This window comes from Tursiops truncatus, chromosome 4 (assembly GCF_011762595.2).
Source record: "Tursiops truncatus isolate mTurTru1 chromosome 4, mTurTru1.mat.Y, whole genome shotgun sequence".
Taxonomy (NCBI): domain Eukaryota; kingdom Metazoa; phylum Chordata; class Mammalia; order Artiodactyla; family Delphinidae; genus Tursiops; species Tursiops truncatus.
The window spans coordinates 36,291,056-36,306,972 of NC_047037.1; the positions used below are offsets into that span (position 1 = coordinate 36,291,056).

A 15,917-nucleotide genomic window follows, 5' to 3' on the forward strand; every position below is an offset into this window, starting at 1 on the left:
TATATAAAGAACTCATAAATCGTAACAATCAGAAAACAACCCAATGTTTTAAAACAGGAAAAGAGCTGAACGTATACTTTACCTAAGAACATATTCAGATGAAAAACAAGCATAAGAAAAACCCTCACCATCATTAATCATTAGGGAAATATGAATTAAAACCACAATAAGGTACCACAATATGCCTGTTAGAATATTTAAAATGTAAAAAACCTGGCAATACCAAGTGCTGATGAGGATGCAACATGGCACAGCCACTTTGTGAAACAGTTTGGCTGTTTCTTATAAAGGTAAACATATACCTACCCCGTGACCCAGCAATCCCACTCCCAGCCATGCATCCAAAAGAAAAGAAAAGGATATTTACTTACAGGTTTTGGTTCGTATCAAAACCTGTAAGTAAATATTCATAGCTGCTTTAAAATTGGAAACAACCTAGATGTTCTGCAAACTGTGGTACATAATAGAATACTTTCAGCAATAGAATAGAATGAAATACTGACTCACAAAATAGCATGCACGAATCTTACCTGCATTTTACAAGGTGAAAGAAGCCAGACCCAGAATTGTTGGGTTCTATTCACATGGCACTCTGGAAAGGGCAAGATCATAAGGAGGAAAACCAATGAGTAGCTGATGGATCAGGGGCTGTGGGAGCTGTCTCTACGGGAATAGCAGGAGAAACTTTGGGTTGATGCAATTGTGTATGGAATGATGGTTGATAATACTACTCTATGCATTTGCCAAACCTGATAGAAACATACAGCACAGAAAGTGAATTTTACTACAGGTTAAAAAAAAAAAAAAATCTACCAGGCTGTGGGAGAAAAGATGGAATGCAGATTGTGACAAATGCATTTAACTTATTTTAAATGGATCACATAAGCACACTGAAGGGGGATGGGGAGAAAAGGAGCCAACCTAAGTAACTTTAGATAAACAGTGTTTTGATTTGATGCAAGGCTAAAGTACACAAACACTGCACTTCAGTTGTTTCTCACAGGGGGATGGGCTAGGAATTCTGACACAACTTATTTTGTATAGTTGGATTAAACAAACAGCTAAATATATTGTAGATAATCAGAGTCAGGTCTCTCACTATTGGAGAAAGAAGTTAACACATAAGAAAACAGGGAAGGCTGTGATGACTCCTGTGGTGCTCAACTGGATTCAAAGGTATCAATATGCACCCATGTTTTAAATGTTAAATTTGAAAAAGTTTTAAATATATACAGATAAATTAGTACAGAAATATAGATATATGTGTATGCATGAGTTAATGTATACTTACACACACACACACACACACACACACACACACACACACACACATACACACATTCTTGGCTCTATCTACTGAGAGGGGTTAGAAACAGCGACACCTCAGTAAACAAGGTGAACACCTAACTCCTGATGGTATTGGTTTCTAAATACCACCCTCCAGTATAAGAGATCAGGGATCTTTGGAGAACTGTTTGATTCCAGGGGCTGGGGTAGTTGATGATCCTGGAGCATCTGTGGTGTTTGAATGTAGTCAGTACAAAAAGTGCATAGGAACCAATCTGAAAGAGCTCCCAATAATCAAAGCTGGAACAATTTGAACAACAAAATAAAAAGCAATGGTACAATATTAGATTTTAACAAAGAGAATAAAATAAATGTTCATGAGTCCACATGGATATAAATGATTAAGTAAATATATGGGAGAGAAGGAACAGCTCTTCCTCAGAGAAGAATGCCAATAAATAAATACAGAAGGGACATGAGGGAAATAGAAAATCACCATTAAAATACCACAGTAATCGTTGCTGATGGCAAGATCCACCAAAGTATGCTAAAAAGAGTAGACAAATATTTAAGTAGAAATAGCTCTGCACTATTTTTATCATTCTTCTTTAGATCCGAAACTGTTTCAAAAAAAAATTTTTTAATAATAATGAAAAGAGAAGAATATTTAGTAACATGGAAAGATGTTTATGATTTATTAAATTTTTAAAAGCAGTATGATTCTAATTTTGTGTACACCTACACACACACACACACACACACAAACCAAAATAATTTAAACAAAAGTGTGAGAAATATCTACCTCTTGGTGGTGACAATATAGGTGATTTAGATTTCATTTTATTACTATTGTTATAATAATAATTATTACTATTGCTTATCAGTATTTTCTAAAATTTTCTACAATGACCATGTATTAATATTAGAATAATAAAAATATATTTAAAAGACTCCTTGAAGGATGTGTTACATGTCTTCTGTACTTCAAATTGTGTTGAAAACAATAGTGGGTACTGTCAAAGTGAATTCTTGAATTGAAGCACTGCCTTGCTATTCCCCCCCCTTTTTTTTTAACATCTTTATTGGAGTATAACTGCTTTACAATGGTGTGTTAGTTTCTGCTTTATAACAAAGTGAATCAGCTATACACATACATATATGCCCATATCTCCTCCCTTTTGCATCTCCCTCCAACCCTCCCTATCCCACCCCTCTAGGTGGTCACAAAGCACCGAGCTGACCTCCCTGTGCTATGCAGCTGCTTCCCACTAGCTATCTATTTCACGTTTGGTAGTGTATATAAGTCCATGCCACTCTCTCACTTCGTCCCAGCTTACCCTTCCCCTTCCCCGTGTCCTCAAGTCCATTGCTATTCCCTTTTGCAACACAGATAACTATCCCCCTAATTTATATTCATATACAGCACTTATCTTAGTGCTCCGCACAAAATACTCAGTAATAATAGAATTATAAATATAGATTCTGCTGTATTTAAATTAGTATAAAGTGAAGTACACCTGAAAAAATAAGTAACATATCTGTATCACCTGATAAATAGAAATAACGGAAAACATTTAGAGCTAAGTATGTAGTAGCATACTGTATGCTAGGCACTATTCTAAGCACTTTATATGTATTAACTTATGTAATCCTCACCACAACTCAGGGGTTTATCCCCATTTCATAGATGACAAAATCTAGGCATAGAGATTAAGTAATTTGCACAAAGTCACACAGCTAGCAAGTAGCAGGCAGCAGTATAAAGCACTTCTATATTCATTATCATTTTACCTCTCACAGCAATTCATTGAGTTAAGTATCATTACCCGAATTATCAGATTTATAACCTGAAGCGCAGAGAAATAGGTGACTAGCCTAGCTGAAAGTGACAGGAGTGGGACACCTGACCTCAAAACACATGATTTTTCAGCTATATCATGCTGCCTCATGCATTAACATGAAGTGGGCAAACCAAAACAGGAAACCACCAGAGAACTGTCAAAACACATCTCCAGTGGAGAATTCTAAACATGGATTAGTTCTTTCCCAAGTCTGCTTAAATTTCACACCATCCACCTGCATGTTTTTTTCTTCTCTACCAGCTGAGAAGGTGACATTTCCTGTTCTCTGGTTTAAATCAGAGAAGCTTGCAGCACTATAATCACCAATGAAGCTACATATTAGCTTACAGAGATTTTTTTTTTTCTCCTTTAAATTAAAGAGGCAGTGAAAGGTACAATCTTGCTTCTGTTCCCAGACCTCTGAGAAAGTCATTGTGGGCATTCTCCGGCAAAAAGAAAGTAACTTCGTTTGTAGAGAATAATGCCCTGTTGACAAGTTGGCAGGGCTGCCTTGTTTAGAAAAGAATGTTCAGAGAACCTGAAAGATAATTAACGTGTGGTGACCTAACAGCATGCATCAGGGCCGTAGTACGCCTGGCAGAGGCAGATGTGGCCACACAGTTCATTAACACTGTATAGTTTGTTTAATTCCAGTTGGACAATTAGAGAATGGTCTAGAACCTAGATAGAACCCCAAATAGACTCTCTGATCTCAGCTGCAGTGGGATGGTTCTAAGCCACCACCTTGGGCCCCAGGAGATTAGACCAGAATTCCTCAAAAACCTATTTGCTTTTGTTTAACAATCATCTCTACATTGCCCATCATGATGGAGGAGAGCCATTGTATAGATGGTCAAAACAAAGGAGAATTTTACAACTGACCTTATGGTGTACAATGATTCCAGTATTAAGCTTAGTTTTAACTTACATTTTGTGTCATTAAAATCACAGGTACCTCCAATTTTACAGAATGAATAAATTTTAGTAAAATTGTTTATGAAGTGATTTTCTATTAATGTAATTCTGTTCTGCTTATGATTTAAGAAGACTGAAGATGAGTTTCACTGGAGGAAAAAATTAGCTAGGTAGCACTGATTTTTTTTTCTATTTTGAAATGCTTTATAACAATATGAGAACGTTCATTACTCTCCTGAGATTTCTCCTATCCCCACCTGTTTTTTTTCTCCCTTCCCTTTCTCAGACCATGAAAATCCTCACTTGGGCCCAAAGATGTTCTGTCTCCCCCCCTTGCAACTCTTGAAATTCAGAGATCTCTTTCTGCCTCTGTGTATTTAGTGCCCAACAGAACTAGAATGGACTATCACATACAGTCAATAGGTGCTGCTCTAAAATATGAGGGACCCCAACCTGATACACCCACTTACGAATTCTCTCATGCAAACAGGTGCTGCATTCAATAAGCTCACTGACCTTGAAAGTCTATCAGACGAATCTGTTTACAATGCTACACTTGCAGTGTGTTTTCTCTGAGCCTGGAAACTGATGGTGAGGGAAGCAATCCAGCATTATGCTGAGCAAACAGGGAAAGCTAAGCTGCCGCTAAATATTTTCCAAAAGTCATCCTCTGTGAGGTTAATCTGCCAACAGATAAACAAGTGTCTTTGAGTCATTTTCAAAAATTAAATAAGGACAGAATTTTTTTCTAGGCCACATATACAGCCTGTCAGAGCAACACGAACTACGTGCCAAATGCCTGGACCACCCCCGCCCCGCCTGCCTTTAGCTGAAGAAAGAGAACATGTGCAGATTGTGTTTATAGCTGTGGGTCAGTGTGGGGTGTCACTGATCTGATCAATGCCACCGTGTGCCCTGGGCAGAACTCCAGCCTCCCCAGCAAAGGATTGCTAGATCTCGCCAGGATTTCTGTTGAGCCATTATGTTCTCTTTCTCTCTTTCTACCTGCCTTTTCCTGACTGCTGGGAAGGAGTAAGGTGGCTTTGGCAACTCCTTTACACTCCCACATCTATTTTTCTATGGAGTAAGGTAAAAAAACATTGTGAGACCTCACTCTCACCCCTTCCAAGGAGAGGGGACCAGGATCTCCAACATAAAGCTTACTGCTGGTACTATGCCCAGCATGGCTTCTTGCGCCTAGTGAGCCTGAGCAGCTCAGTGAGAACGAGACTTTACCCAAAGCTAGCTCCATTCGGCAAATGGCGTAGGCTTCCTGGCTTTATTTCCTCAGCTCTGGAGCTCATCATGCCATAAACCACAGGGACTTTGTAGGCATGTTATTGTATTAGCACCATATGGAGAATACTCATGGAACTCACATGCAGAATGTGTGATGTCAGACCAGTTTACATGAGTCCAAATTTTGTGCAGCTGTTACAATCAGATGTTTCATTTCATTTTTTATGTCAGCACCAGCCCAATAAATCCACTAATTCTGAGACTGAAAAGTAAAGAGAGTTCTGTGTGCTCGCACATGTTTCGGAGCTGGGAAGCTCTGTACCACATCTGTGCGGACCTGCTCTCGCTACCAGGGGTCACATCAGGGCCTTGGCTCCTGTACTCCTCACAGAAGGGCAAGAATGATTTCTATGGAAATCAGTAGAAAAAGCAAATACGAAAGACAGCAACTTTCATACAAATGAGAAACTATTACCTAAGATTGAATGTGCTCTTAGAAATAGGCTCTTGCAAAGAAAAAATTCAGGAAAGACATTGCAGTTTCTTTAGAAGGTATTTGATAAAAACCACACATCAAAAATAATTAGCCTCTGACAAGTTAGAAAAGTGTTTGCTAACAAGTGTCGCTGACTCTACCGCTTAAAGAATCATCAAGCCTGTCTTGGATTTGCCTTAGTGAGGGCAAGATGAATCACTGTCTTTCACTAGTAAAGTAAAACCCCAAAGGTTGCCACCAAAATAATGCTGATCTTCAAAAATAAATAACTCTTAACATTTCCTTGGAATTAAGGATAGAAGGCTACACATTTTTTTAATGTCTGAATTTTTAGATTTATATATGCTATTTATGACTCTCCATAATATGACAACACACGTTATTTAAAAATAAATGCTGATAGCACAGGGAGATCAGCTCGGTGCTTTGTGACCACCTGGAGGGGTGGGGTAGGGAGGCTGGGAGGGAGGGAGACGCAAGAGGGAAGAGATATGGGAACATATGTATATATGTAACTGATTCACTTTGTTATAAAGCAGAAACTAACACACCATTGTAAAGCAATTATACTCCAATAAAGATGTAAAAAAAAAATGCTGAGAACCATGGATCTTCTGTGATTCATTTGGGAAAGGTTGTGGTTCTTTGTGGTTTGGTTAAGAAAAAAAAAAACACAGAAATTTAGAGGTAAAAAAAAAAAGAGGGCATTCTCTGCTGTTCTGGACTGGTACAGGCACAGTTTCTGGGCCTAAGTTAAGACGTGATAAAAGGTTATTTCCTCTCTGCCCCATTCTCATCACTCTACTTCAGGGATTTTCACAGGCTCATCTCCATGCCTTGTGATGCAGCAGAGTAAACCTCTGCAAACACAACAGCCTGTCAGAAAGTGGCTCCCACATAAGAAGCATTATGGAATTGCTTGCCTGACTTGTCTCCCCTCCCTGTATGGATTTTTGAAATTCAAAGAAAACAAATCAAAACTTCTGAAGAAGAGAGTTTATCTTCTGAAGAAGAGAGAAAACATTCGGCTGCAGCATGCTGTGAACATTTCAGGGCCTGCTTCTCCTTCCAGATGCATGGCGTGCCTTGTTACTTAAGACAGAAAATCCCCTGCCTTGTTCCATAAGCAGGCACATAGAGCAGATTTCATGAGCTCCTGGGCACAGTTTAGACTCTGGTTCTTAATGCTCAGTCATTAAAATTGCTATAGGAGATGTAACTCTGTTGGGTGTTATTTGGGAAGATTCCCCCCCGAACGGCATCTTTCCAGATATGGTGGGGAGAAGGAATGGAGTTCAATTTAGCAACAAGGAAAGGGTGCACTTGGAATGAGGCTTAATCAGCTTGCTTTGGAAGATGCTGCCCTTTGAACAGAAAGCTTTGCTCCACTGCACCATCAACTTCAAAGATTCCTGAAACTCTCTGGACCTGAGGAAGGATGCTAACAGGCTTAACAGTCCTTTCTGAGTATGGTGCTGAGATGTTGTATATAATTCAGACTAGGTAAGTCATGTAGCAGTACATGACTGACAAGCAACTGCTAGCAATTCTCATTTAGGAATATCAGAAGATTTGCATGAGGGCCTGGTGGCAATTGTAGCAATTATACAAATCGCTAAAGTGTGAAAGTTAAATCTTGTGAAAGATTCAGCTCTTGGTGAATGAAACCCTTCTGGGTGTTTTTTTACTCTTCTGTTTTTCATGACTCATCCTACTGAAGACTAAGCTTTCATCATTCTCTTAACAGTCATATTGTTTTCCCTGTGACAAATGTATATCCATTTAATGAGGACATGTAAGAATTTGCAGCTTAAAATAAGTCTTATAGTAAAAAAATTTTGTACTGTAAGCCTGATTTCTGGAGGTGGTTTTATTCTTACATTATTGCTGTTTTTTGTATCTCTTACTCTCAACCCCTCATCCCTTAAGAGATACGCACCTTTGAGTTGAATTAACTCTCACTGCAGAAAATCCTCTGGGTTGTTCCTTCCAAGGGAATGCGAGACTTAATGTCAGATATTCAAACACATGTGATGCGAACACATCAAACCAACCTCCTTTCAAAAGCCACCATTGACTAAATGTGAAGCTTATGTGTCTGATAATCTAACTTATCAGGACAATACTCACTTCGAATATTTGATATATATTTTTTTAATTACACTCACTTCATATTTTGTTTATATTGGTTAAAAATGCACTGTGGAACCAAGAGGGGACACTTAAGATAGAAAAACAGTTGACTGATTTTGCCATTCAAGACACATAAGAAGCCATGGCTGGGTTTGCTAAAATGGAGAACAAAACAAAACTCTTCCCCAAGGGTAGAATGTGTGAAATCAAGTGGGTCTTCTTGAGAGGCAATATCCAAAGATGAGTCCCAAGTCCAGCAGACAGATTGACTTTTATGAGTTCAGGAAGAAGTACACCAGAATAAATCAAAGACTAAGAGGTGGCCCAGGTTCAGATTGTTCACTGGCAAGTCCTAGCAAGCCTTCAAGATACAGATAATTTCTCTATTATTTGATGTGTTTGAGAGTATACAAAAAGATAGAAAGCCTTGCAAGATGATTGACCAAATACCCTACCCAAAATCTCATTGAAATAACACAAGAAGTATAAAAAGTCAGAATAATCAACAACAGAGCTAAGAAACCAGAAGGGGTACCGTTAGCAGGCCCAGAACAGTGAGAAAGTCTTGAAAATTACACAAGAAAAAAATTGGTATAAGTATATGTAAGTATATCAGTTCCCCAGAGACTATTTCCTCAAGAAGCAGATAATTCCTTAGTTATTTAAATTGTTATAGAGCAAACACAAAGAGAGAAAACATCCCATGTAATGAATAAGGACAACGTAACCCTGATACTTAAGCTTAGTACAAAACACATACAAGTTAAAAAAAAAAAAAAAGAAAGATACAGTGAAGTATCACCTCACACAGGTCAGAATGCCCATCATCAAAAAGTCTACAAATAATAAATGCCAAAGAGGGTGTGGAGAAAAAGGAACGCTCCTACACTCTTGGTGGGAATGTAAATTGGTACAGCCACTATGGAGAACAGTATGGAGGTTTCTTAAAAATTTAAAATAAACCTACCATATGATCCAGCAATCCCACTCCTAGGCATCTAGGAATAACCATAATTCAAAAAGACACATGCACCCCAATGTTCATTGCAGCACTATTTACAATAACCAAGACACAGAAGCAGCCTAAATGTCCATTGACAGAGGAATGGATAAAGAAGATGTGGTACATATATACAATGGAATATTACTCAGCCATAAGAAAGAATGAAATAATGTCATTTTCAGCAACACGGATGGACCTAGAGATGATCATACTAAGTGAAGTAAGTCAGACAGAGAGAGGCAAATGTCACATGATATCGCTTATATGTGGAATCTAAAAAAAAAAAAAAATGAACATATATAAAACAGAAATAGACCCACAGACATAGAAAACAAACTAATGGTTACCAAAGAGGAAGGCGGGGGAGGGATAAATTAGGAATTTGGGATTAACATATATACACTACTATATATAAAATATATAACCAACAAGGACCTACTGTATAGCACAGAGAATTATACTCAGTATTTTGTAATAACCTATAAGGGAAAAGAATCTGAAAAATTTTATATATATATATATATAAAATAACTGAATCACTTTCCTGTACTCCTGAAAGTGACACAACATTGTAAATCAACTATACTTCAGTTTAAAAAAGTAACTTAAAAAAGGAAAGAAAGAAGAAAAAAAAATAACTACATCAATACAACTCATGAATCAGATATTTAAGAAGTCTTAAATAAAATAATAGCAAACCAAAATGCATTAGAAGAATAAAATACTGTAACCAACTAGTGTTTACATAAGAATGCAAGAATGGTTTAAACCTGTTAGGAAATCTGTTAAAGTAATCCATTACATGTATAGATTAAAAGAAAAAATCCACATGATCATCTTAATAGATGCTTCAAAGCATATTAAAAATGAATGCTTGTATCTTTTGAACATTATTAGCAAGCTAAGACTAGAAGGAAAAGTTTCTTATCAGAAACTGCAATAAATATTATTCATAATAGTGAAATACTAAAAGCAATCCTATTAATTTTTTTAAAAAGATGTGCATAATTATCATTACTAGTTAATAATGTGTTGGGTAAATGTAATAAGGCAGGAAAAAGATATTAGATGTAAATCATAGAAATAAATAGAAAAGTTATCATTTGTGGTTATTGTAAAAATCTACTTAGGAAACCCAAGACAATTAATTGGAAAAAAACTTAGAACTAATAAGAGTTAAAATTTACTAATGTGACCAGATATTATATCAATATACAAAAAACAAAAAGCTTTACTATAATTAGAAGAATTACAATTACAATAGCAACAAAACAACAGATTATCTGTTATAGAAAGAATAAACCTAAAAGAAGTACACAAGACCCATATGAAGAAAACTATAAAACCTTACCCAAGAGGATATAAAGGAAGAGCTAAATAATGGCAGACTGAAGGTTATAAAGCTGTTGATTTTTTCCTAAATTAATATCTAAATTTAATCAACTCCAATCAAAACCCCATTAGCATTTAAAAAGATAAAATTTGACTTGCTCATTCTAAATGGAAAATGGGTAAAAATAGCAAAGATAGAGTTGAAAAAGCAGAACAAGAAAAATGACCTACCTCACCAAATAGAGCATTTAAACATAATATAAAGCTATAGTAATTATAAAAAGTGATTTTTAGCACAGAAATAAATCAATAGTTCACTAAAGTGGAATTGAAGGTCCAAAAATAGTTTGTTGTAAATAGGTAGATGAAGGATAGGATTTTCAACATGTATCTTTCAATAATAAAGGTGGCATTTTAATGGAGGGAAAAGTAGACTATTTGCTAATTGGTATTAGAAAATTGTTATTAATTAGAAAATAGTAAAGTATATCTTTACCTCATAACATACACAATAATGAATTCCATATACATTAAAGAGCTATATGTTGAATATAAAAAAGTATTCAAAGAAAAAAAGAATCTTTTTATAATTTGGGGAAGTTAAAGGTCATCTCTAAGCAAATAAAAACCAGAAATTAAGAAAGAAAAAGAAGGGACTTCCCTGGTGGTGCAGTGGTTAAGAATCTGCCTGCCAGTGCAGGGGACATGGGTTCGAGCCCTGGTCTGGGAAGATTCCACATGCCGCAGAGCAACTAAGCTTGTGTGCCACAACTACTGAGCCTGTGCTCTAGAGTCCGCGAGCCACAACTACTGAACACACATGCTGCAACTACTGAAGCCCGCTCACCTAGAGCCTGTGCTCAGCAACAAGAAAAGACACTGCAATGAGAAGGCTGTGCACCACAACAAAGAGTAGCCCCCGCTCACTGCAACTAGGGACAGCCCACGCGCGTCAATGAAGACCCAACCAGCCAAAAATAAATAATAAATAAAAATAATTTTAAAATAAATAGCTAAATAAATAGAAATTATTTTTTAAAAAAGAAAAAGATTGACAAAATTGATCAAAAATATATTTTTTTTAAAAATTAAAAATATTTTAAATATTTGAGTATAGTTAAAGGCTCCACAGACAAAGTTATGGGAGAAAATACCTGCCATGTACATAACAGACAAAGGATTACTACACGTAATATATAAAATATTCCTGTAAATCTATAAGAAAAATAGTCAAACAATATGAACAGTTAATTTAGAGAAAAAATACAAATTGCCAGGATTCCAAGCTTCACTGGTATAAAAGAGGTGGGAAATAAAATGCCTAGGTTTTGATTTTTCTTTTTTCTTTTTTATCTTGCTTGGTGTCTGTGGGGGTTTGTTGTCTATAACTGATTTTGGAAAATTCTGACATTATTATTTCAAATCTTGTTTATGCCCTGTTCCCTTCTCCTTCCAGTATTCCAATCACACACGTTAGCCCTTTTGATATTGTCCCACGGTTTTTTGTTTTTTGCGGTATGTGGGCCTCTCCCGTTGCGGAGCACAGGCTCCAGATGCGCAGGCTCAGCGGCCATGGCTCACGGGTGTCTCCCAGTTTTTGAATGTTCTGTTTTTTAAAATTGTTTTTTCTCTTTGAGTTTCAATTTGGGAAGTTTCTATTGGGCTACTTCAAATTCACTGTTTCTTTCCTCACCTTGTCCAGTAGATGAGCCCACTGAAAACATTCTTCATCTCCATTACAGTTTTTCATTTCTAGTATTTCCTTCTGATTCTCATAGTTTCCATCTTTCTGCTGACATTACTGAATTGGTTTTACATGCTGTTTATCTTTGTATTAGTGCTTTTTTTTTTAATGTGTGGGGTGTTTATTTATTTATTTTTGGCTGCGTTGGGTCTTCGTTGCTGCGCATGGGCTTTCTCTAGTTGGGGCGAGCAGGGGCTACTCTTTGCTGTGGTTCACAGGCTTCTCATTGCAGTGGCTTCTCTTGTTGCAGAGCATGGGCTCTAGGCACATGGGCTTCAGTAGTTGTGGCATGAGGGCTCAGTAGTTGTGGCACATGGGCTTAGTTGCTCTGCGGCATGTGGAATCTTCCCAGACCAGGGCTCGAACCTGTGTCCCCTGCGTTGGCAGCTGTATTCTTAACCACTGTGCCACCAGGCAAGTCCTGTATTAGTGCTTTAAAACATATTAATCATAGTTATTTTGAATTCATTGTCTGATAATTCCAACATCTGTATTATATCTGAATCTGGTTCTGATGCTTGCTTTGTGTCTTCAGACTGTGTTTTTTCTTGTCTTTTAGCATGCCTTGTAATTTTTTGGTTGAAAGCCAGATATGTTGTATCAGTAATAGGTAGTGAGGTAAATAGACCTTTAGTGTAAGGAGTTATGTTAATCTGGCTTGGAGTCAGGCTATGTTTAATGTTTGTTGTAGTTATAAGTTCCACAGCCTTCAAATTCCTCTGGTGTCCTTACTTTTGTATCCTCTCTTGGCTTTAGGCTTCCCTTTGTACTCCCACTCAGAGAGCCTTGGGCTTTTCAGATCTTACAGATGTAATCCATTGGAAGCTTATTGGAATGGCAGTAACGTGTGGGGAAGGGAAGTGTTCTATAATCTGATTAAGTCCATCTTTGGTGGGCCTGTGTCTTAAAAGTGTTTCTCTCCCTCCTCACTAAGTATATAGGACAATCCCCCCACGCCATACTCCATTCCCAATGTCCTGTTAACTGTATTCTGGGGTTTTTTTAGTTGAGACCGGAAGGCTAGGGGCTGGAGTAGGGTGGAAATCCCTGCCTCCAAGTGGGATAAGGATTCAGTGTGGTCCCTGGAGAGTGGGCCTTCATTATGGAGAAGAATCCAGGAAGGTTATACCTTTGCTACTCTTCCCATCTCCACCCCCCCGCCCCTACCCCAGGGTGAGGAGGGGATTTTTCTCAGATCCTCACCATGAGAACCTAGTGGGGTTCCTGGGGGAAAAAGACCTCGAAACTGTGGGGCCCTCCTATGATTGGGGCCCCAGGTGTTTCTCACTCACACTAATCCATACTCAGCCTCCAGCAATTTGTCACAATTATTAGTTAAATTAAGTGGTCCCACCCTTACTGCTCCAGTGGCTTCTGTTGTATCTCTCTGAATGCACCTGTCTCTCCAGATTTCAGTGTGTGGTTTACCTTGAAACTTCAATTCTGTGATGTATCTAAGAAAAGTCATTGATTTTCAGTTTGTCCAGCTTTTTCTTGTAAGTATGGGAATGGTGTTTTCCAAGCTTTTTACGTGTCAGAGTGGAAACCAGAAGTTTGCAAACTAAAATGAAATTCCATTTTTCCTATCAGACTGGCAAACTTAAGAATGATAATATTCAGAGAGGGAGGAAGTGAGTATTCTCATATAGTGTTGACAGGAAACTAAATTGGGTGTCATCTTTCTTGAAGGCAATTTCACATTATCAAAGTTTAAAATGCACAAGCCCTTTGACTGAGCAATTCCACTTAGAGGAATTCTAGTCTATAGATAAGCACACACAAATGAGAAAATATGTATGTACAAGCACATTTACTAAATAATTGTCTCTAATATCAATAAATTGGAAACAAAGTTCTATTGGTAGAAGAATGGTTAAAAAAACAATAACCATGACTGAGTAATTCCATGACTATTGTGTAGCATGCTAAAAGCGCAGGTAGATTAATATGCTGAAATGATATGTCCATGACATACTGCTAAGTGAAAAAAAATCAAGTTACAGAACAGTATGATATTATCTTTGTATAAGCAAAACATTGTGTGTCTATGGGACATGGGGGTGGGTATGCACAGATATGCATTTGTATCTGCTTAGAAGAAACGTCTGGGAAGTGTAGACACCAAATTTTAGCAGTTAATAGCTTCTCTTCTGGCAAGGAAGAGAAGCTTCCCATTTTAGGGGCGATTAACACATTTTAAAGCAAGCATGTGTTATTTTTATAATTAAAAATACACACGCAAAGGAAGCAGATCCTATTCCTCAATTAAAGAGAAAGCTGTCTGGGAAAAGATGGCAATCACCTTTAGTTCATATTTCCAAACAATTCCAGGAACTTTAAACAAGTTGCATTTTCGTCTAAGTAGATGACCTCTTAGGAATGGAGCAGAGGAGAAAAGCCACTTCTCTGCCAGTGGAGCAGGTTGGTTAACGTTGGCCTGTGCAAGAGTAAGTTCAGGGACTGTGTCCATCCTGCTTATCATGGTCACTCCCGTGTCTACATTGTGTTGGGCACCTAGTAGGGCCTCCCTATATACTGGTTGAATTAACAAATGAAATGAGAAAAAAATGGCAGTGGTTCTGCCACAGATTTATTGAACTGTGTACAATAGGGAAATCTGGCAAGCAATTGATCGGAAGTTTCTCTGTTCTTACTGAGTTTAGATACTAGACTCAAACTCTAGAATTTAAATAGGAAGTTACGAGCACCGTACCAATGCTGAGGTAATTACCCAGACCGAGAAAGAATGCTGCTCACTGACTGAGAATCTTTCTCATACTGAAATAGCAGTAGAAGTTGCCTAGGCAATTTTCCCTCTGCCAGCTCACAAAAAGGATCACTGATTCAGGAAGTGACCTATAACTATAACATTTTAGTTTTAATTTTTACATTCAAAAAGTAACATAGTGAATGGGGCCAGAATCAGAATTACCCGGGGTTTTAGTGGGTTACAGTGTGTTACTGGGATGAAAAGAGAGAGAAGAGACTAAGATTTATTGAGCATCTCCTAACGACTCATTGAGGCACTGGCTTAGTCACTCAGCACATGGTATCTCATTCAAGCTCATCACAAGCTTGTGAAGTATTGTCATCATTTATAAATGAGGAAACTGAGACTTGCAGAGCTTGGGTAACTCGTCTCAGGACATATAGCCAGAAAGTGGCAGAGCTGGCTTATCATACTAACATGAGAGCAGTCCCTGTAGAAGACTTCTATGGGCTTGGTTCCTAAGAACTGACTAGACTGAACCATCACTTCTGTAGAACTAATCCAGAGATTGTACACATAGACATAAGATTCCCACCCCATCTTTGGGGAAATGACTCAGTATTAACAAACAGGACTCTCCAAATCTTGAATAAGCAAAGGTGTGCTGTATATCCCCCCAAACTCATCCCAGAGCACCCCTATGCTTAGACAAATCATAGCACCTGAAGAACTGCTTATGAGGGCAGCAGTGATGTGGAGACAGTCATGTGTTATAAATACCCTCATGGAATAAAGATCTTCATTTATTTTTCCATGGTATTTGCTAACTCAGACGAAATGGTTTTCATCTTTATTTTCACCACAGCAGAAAGTTAACATAGCAGAGTGCTACAGCTTTCAGCATGTTTATGTCATCTTTGATTCCTCCTCTAATGCATTTCATACCCAGGCCATTTTCATACTGTAAATGGCCTCCATTTACAGTATATTAAGTACTAGGACAATTTCCTTGTCACGCTATCCTGAACCTCTAATGTTAGAGCGCCTTGTGGCCCGGTCCTGGGCTTCCCACTTTTCTCTCCTGCCATAGCTTTACGTTATCTTTTACAAACCAATTCCACCTACTTTTATTTCTCCAGTCTTCGGATCTCCAGTCAGGTGTCCAACAGAAATCTCCCATGTAACAGAGCTGCAAAGGATTCTCTATTCTTACCTTC

General features: G+C 37.8%; 1 long non-coding RNA gene across 2 annotated transcripts in view; it reads right to left on the reverse strand.

The window, feature by feature from the left end:
- Positions 1–466: 466 nt before the first annotated feature.
- The window catches only part of LOC109551874 (uncharacterized), a 59,648-nt gene continuing 44,197 nt past the window's right edge, over positions 467–15,917 (reverse strand). For both annotated transcript variants that reach the window (XR_012331355.1, XR_002178561.3), the window contains one exon: positions 467–592. This is a non-coding gene — a long non-coding RNA (uncharacterized lncRNA). The remainder of the gene's footprint in view (positions 593–15,917) is intronic.